Below are 6813 nucleotides of genomic sequence, written 5' to 3'. Positions count from 1 at the left end.
CTAGAGATCGGCTGTTGGGTAAAAACTTTTCATTCCAAATACTTGATTTTTATTATGCCTTAGATTTTTGTTAGTATTTTTCTATTTTGAGTACTTTCTAGCTTTGCACTATTTTATTTCATTTTTTTTATATATTTTAGTTATCTTCCTAGTTTTTTCTGAGTTCATTGCACATTTTTATTTTGGATAGTGTTGCATATTTTCCTTTCTTTAATATGGTTTGTAATATCTTTATCTTTTAGTTGTGATTGGATAATGTGTTAATTGGACCTAGTTTACTTTTCTATATGCATATGATGATTTAGTCAAAATAATTAATTTTCAAGACCTTTTTTTATAAGGCATCCCATTGATTTGAGTTAAAACTTTTTTATTAAACTTTTTTGAAAAATATTGTGGAACATAGATGAAAGCTAGAACGCACAACGTTCTGAGACTTTTGAGCTTTTTAGATGTGGTTGCATCATATTAACCATTATTTTTATTCTTGTGTGTTATTTTCTTTCTATGATTGCTATCTTTGACTTGTTTAATTCCTTATATCCAATATTTTCTGTATGAATGTATTTACATGATTGAGACTTTTATTTCATTTTAACTCGCTTGTCCAATATTGAGCCTATTTAACCCCTTTCATTCTTAATTTTAGCACATCACTACGTCTAAGTGAAAAATAATAAATGTATTTAATTCGTTTCTTTGGTTAGCTTAGGCTAGCGAGGGTATACATAATTTAAGTGTGGAAAAATTTTAGAAAACATTGGTTCACAAAAATAAGTATTTTGTATTTTTGTTAAAATTTTGGAAATTGGGTATATACTCATGCATTGAATGTTGAACTATATACATTAATCTCTTTATATATATTATGTTATTAAAAAAAAGAAAATGAGAAAATAATAAAAAAAGGACAATTGTTACCCCAAGAGAAAAGTATGACCTGTATCAAAGTTTAATTTGTTTGTCACGAATCCAAACCAATAAAAATCGAAAGTTTTAACTCCTGGATCATCTCTCAAAGAATTACAGTGAGGTGTGGCATCAATGGTTATAAGAAAAAGGGTTTGAAAGCAAAAGACAAGAAATTAAATTGCAAGAAAGTAAAAAGCAAACAAGAAAATTCAAGTGCCAAAAGGGCATCTTGGCAAGGATTGAGAGTCAAGGGTTCCTATCCAAGTCATTGACCACAAACATGGCAATTAAGAGGAGTTAATCCTATTTCGTCATCCCCAAACATCGGAAAAAAAGCCAAATAAGTATAATTGATCTTAATCCACAAGTCCTAGCTAACTCACTAATTAGACTTAGTGAAAGACTAGCGTCAGTGGAAACAAAATCAACTAACAACCCTAAATTATCAATCAATATTGGACATCAATGACTCAAGGTCACCTAAGTACTCAATTCCAAGCCAAGAGTGTAAAAATCTATTCTAAAACTAAGAAAGGCATTTTAACAAACACTTCGAATGCATAAAGAAAAAGCATGTTAAATTGCATGAACTATAAAATCGATAACTACCAAAACAAGAAAACAATAATAGAAACTCAAAGGAACATCAATAAACATAAAAAATATCAAATTGCATTAAAAGTAATTAAGAATTCAACAAGTGTTCATAAACTAAAATTGATAAAATTGAGAAGATAACAAGTAAAATTAAGGGAATTAAGATACCAGAACAAGAAAATGCATAGAAAACTAAATTAGAACAAGATTAGAACCTAAATCTAAGGAGAATTTAACCTAAAAAACCCTAAATTCTAGAGAATAGTTGGAGCTTCTCTCTCTAGAATTCTACCCAATAACATTATTCTAAACTAGTACTACACTACTTCCTACACTACTTGGTTGATCCCACTTGATTTTTGCCTTCAATTGCATCAGAAATGAGTTGGATTTGGCCAAAATTGGGTTTGAAATTGCGAGTCACATGCTATTTTAAGTGAGGCACGAGATTGGGGTGATGTGTACGCATGACCCATGCGTACCCGCGAATTGCGAATGATGCGTACCCATGAACCATGTGTACGCACAACCATGAAAATCTTCAATCTCCATTTCTTCATGAATTCTCCACTTTTACATGTTTTTTCTCCATTTCTTCAAGTTATTCTTGCCTTGTAAACCTTCAATCACTCAAACAAACACATCAAGGTATCGAATAGGATAACAATGAATTAGATTTAGCCATTTTCAAGCATAAAAAGCATGTTTTTCACCATTAAGCACAATTAGGAGAAATTCACAAAACTATGTATTTTCAATGAATAAGTGCAAGATAAGTTGATAAAATCCACTCATTTCAACCAAAAAATCATCATAAAATATGAGTTTATCAACCTTCTCACATTTAAACAATAGTATGTCCTCATGCTAAACATCAAGAAATACAAGATCAAGGAATATTGAATATTTATTAAAAATAAACTATATATATCTATTCAATCTATTTCTATCTAACTATCTACTTGTATCTATTTGTATCTACTTGGTCAAAACAAATCAATTTTCAAGAAAATATATAAACAAAGAGGGCTAAAATAATATAGCAATCAATACAATCCCATAAATCCATTTTAGCTCTAAAATATATAATAACTTGCAAGATAAGAAGTCATAAAAGGTAAAAACATATAATTGAGCAATCAAACCCCTCACCGGATGTGTATACTCTCTAATCGCTCAAGTGTATAAGGTTGATTTACTCAATTCTCTTCTAATCTTTCTTTCCAAAAGTTATTTTTCTTCTAACAATCAACAATTATTCAATGTATGCATACAAGTATTATGAGGACTTTTCCAAAGATTGTAATAGGCTAGGGTCAAGGTAAGATTGTATTTCACTAAGTGGATTTGAAATTGAATCTTTGATTAACTTAAACTCTCACCTGACCTATGACAACTTATTCAACTCTAATGAAAAATCTAATTGCCCATTATTCACTTTTTTACACACTCATGCATTCTTTCAATTCATATCACATATGCATTTATTTTTCAAACTTTTCTTTCTGAGATAACATTTGTTCTTTTTTTATTGTTTTCTCATTTTTTTCAATAATATATACAAAAAGATTAATGCATATGGTTCAGCATTCAATGCATGAGTATGAACCCAATTTTCAAAATTTTCAATAAAAATACAAAACAGCCATTTTTTTCTCTACCAATATTCTCAAATTTTTCCACACTCAAATGATGCATACTTTCACTAGCCTAAACTAATCAAAGATCCAAATTAAAGATATTTATTATTTTTAACTTAGGGGCAATGATGTGCTAAAATTAAAAACAAAATGAGATTAAATAGGCTCAAATTGGTTAACAAAAGTAGATAAAAGGGTAAGACCATTTAGGTGAGTGAGTTAAAATGAAGTAAGGGCCTTAATTATGTAAATGAATTCATACACAAAATATTAGACATAATGAATTAAACAAGTCAAAGATTGTAATTATAGAGAGAATAACACGCACAAGAGTAAAATAGCGGTTAATATAATACAACCACATATTAAAGCTCAAATCTCACTTGGTTGTGTGTTCTAGCTCTAATCTATGTTCTATAATGTTTTTCATGCAAGTTCAATAAAAGGCTTCAACTCAAATCAATGGGATGTCCTATAAAAAATGTCTTGGAAATTAATTATTTTGACTAAGCTTATTATATGTATATGTATAATGTGATTGGATGAAAAGTAAAAATCCTAAGTCCTTTTTCTATTCTCTATCAATCTAAAGAATCATATGCATATAGAAAAATGAACTAGGTCCTATTAGTACATTATCTAATCACAACTAAAAATTAAAAATATATACAAACCATATTAAAGAAAGAAAAATATGTAAAACTACCCAAAATAAAAATGTGCAATAAACTAAAGGAAAAACTAGAAAGATAACTAAAATATATACAAACTAAAATAATAAAGTGCAAAAGCTAAAAAAGTACTCAAAATAGCAAAATACTAACAAATATCTAGAAAGCATAATAAAAATCAAAATGGAGGTGTTTAGAAGAAAAATTGTTACCCAATAGTAGATCTGGTCACTCGACCTCCCCATAATTAAAAATATGAATGGTCTTCCGTGCAATCAAGAAAAAGCTGGAGCTCTACTCATCTCCACCTTTAGCTGGTGGATCCTGCTCCTCCTTCGAGGGGGTCTATACAGCCAGAAAGCTTTTTCAAGTACTCATAGTGTCGCTTGTTGCGACGCTCCATTCGAGCTATCTCTTGGAATATTTTAAGGATAATACGGTGGATCGACGAAATGCTGGTGGTGGTGGTTCTGCTGCTAAGGGTGAGTTTTCTCCATTCTTTATCCATTACGACATGTTCTTTCGTCTGCTTCCCTTGTTGCTAATGATTACTCATTCTGAAAAGTATAGAACAGAATATATTAAGACAAGTAAATTCTAAGACAAGGAAGTATAGATTGCCGAGATGATTTAACAAACATTAAAACGAAGTGATATTGATTAGTTTGTGACTTTAAAAAAATAGTGCGTGAATTCTAAGTTTGAGTACGGTTTAGTTTTTTGCGTCGTTGTTGGAGACTTGCAATGTGTGCTTGTTATTGGTTATTGTTAATATGTTAATATTATGAATAGTTTGCTTTTTAGTTGTTTGCTCGTTTTTGCTAGTAGTTAGGAGCACATTTTTCTTTGTTTCTTACTATCTTTTATTTTTATTTTCTCTTTTCTCTATGAATTCTCACCCTTTTGGCTTTAAGTTTGGTTGTAACTATGTTGTAGGAAATGAAAACTTTAATGATGGTTCGCATCATGAATCAGGAAATCAATCGTGGGAGGAGCCACGTTCTTATGAACAACCTTTATGGCAATAACCTCCTCCAATATACTATGATCACAATCCACCCTATAATGCTTACCAATCCAATGGCTATGGTGGGTCTCTGATGAGCGGATATTTTATACGCTTTTTGGGGGTATTTTCATGTAGATTTTAGCATGTTTTAATTAGTTTTTAGTAGAATATTATTAGTTTTTAGGCAAAAATCATATTTCTGGACTTTACTATGAGTTTGTGTGTTTTTCTGTGATTTCAGGTATTTTCTGGCTGAAATTGAGGGAGCTGAGCAAAAATCTGAGTTAGGCTGAAAAAGGACTGCTGATGCTGTTGGATTCTGACCTCCCTGCACTCGAAATGGATTTTCTGGAGCTACAGAAGTCCAATTGGCACGCTCTCAACGGCGTTGGAAAGTAGACGTCCAGGGCTTCCCAGCAATATATAATAGTTCATACTTTGCACGAAGATAGACGACGTAAACTGGCGTTCAACGCCAGTATCATGCTGTTGTCTGGCGTCCAGCGCTAGAAACAGGTTACAAGCTGGAGTTCAACGCCAGAAACAGGTTACAACCTGGCATTAAACGCCCAAAACAGCCCCAGGCACGTGAGAAGCTTAAGTCTCAGCCCCAGCACACACCAAGTGGGCCCCATAAGTGGATTTCTGCACTATCTATCATAGTTTACTCATTTTCTGTAAACCTAGGTTACTAGTTTACTATTTAAACAACTTTTAGAGATTTACTTTGGACCTCATGACATTTTTCAGATCTGAATTTTATACACTTTGACGGTATGAGTCTCTAAACTCCATTGTTGGGGGTGAGGAGCTCTGCAGCGTCTTGATGAATTAATGCAATTGTTTCTATTTCACTCAAACGTGTGTATGGTCCGATCTGAGATGTTTATTCGCGCTTAATTATGAAGGAGGTGATGATCCGTGACACTCATCACCTCCCTCAATCCATGAACATGTGCCTGATAAACACCTCCGTTCTACATCAGATTGAATGAGCTTCTCTTAGATTCCTTAATCAGAATCTCCGGGTATAAGCTAGAATTGATGGCGGCCACTCTTGAGAATCCGGAAGGTCTAAACCTTGTCTGTGGTATTCCAAGTAGGATTCAAGGATTGAATGGCTGTGACGCACTTCAAACTCGCGATTGCTGGGCGTGATGACAAACGCAAAAGGATCAATGGATCCTATTCCAACATGATCGAGAACCAACAGCTGATTAGCCGTGCTGTGACAGAGCATCTGGATCGTTTTCACTGAGAGGATGGGAGGTAGCCACTGACAATGGTGACACCCTACATACAGCTTGCCGTAGACGTGCTTTACAAACAATTGAGTTGAATATTACATTGCAGAAATTCAAAGGACAAAGCATCTCCAAAACTCCAACATATTTCTCATTACTGCACAACAAGTAACGATTTTATTCTCTTTTATTTTTCCATTCTAATAATTCTAACTGATAATTTTAATTAATATCCTGACTAAGAAAAATAAAATAAACATAGCTTGCTTCAAACCAATAATCTCCGTCGGATCGACCCTTACTCACGTAAGGTATTACTTGGACGACCCAGTGCACTTGCTGGTTAGTTGTGCGGATTGCGAATTCGTGCACCAAGTTTTTGGCGCCGTTGCCGGGGATTATTCGAGTTTGAACAACTAAAGGTTTATTTTGTTGCTTAGATTAGGAAGAATTTATCCTTTTTTTCACTAGAATTGCATCTTTTATTATCCCTTTTTAAAAAAAAAATTTCAAAAATATTATTTTTCTTTATCAATTTTTAATTTTTAATTTCTTTTCGTGAGTTTAGTGTCTTGTTCAAAGTTTGGTGTTAATTGCATATTTTATATTTTTTCTTTAAATTTTCGAACTTGTGTTCCTTGTTCTTCATTGATCTTCAAGTTGTTCTTGTTTATTTTTCTTGTTTGATCTTTAAGTTTTTCTTGTTTATTTTTCTTGTTTGATCTAAAGTTTTTCTTGTG

Source organism: Arachis stenosperma, chromosome 8 (assembly GCF_014773155.1).
Source record: "Arachis stenosperma cultivar V10309 chromosome 8, arast.V10309.gnm1.PFL2, whole genome shotgun sequence".
NCBI lineage: Eukaryota > Viridiplantae > Streptophyta > Magnoliopsida > Fabales > Fabaceae > Arachis > Arachis stenosperma.
The sequence above is the reverse complement of the archived record's forward strand: the minus strand, read 5'-3'. Positions refer to the sequence as shown.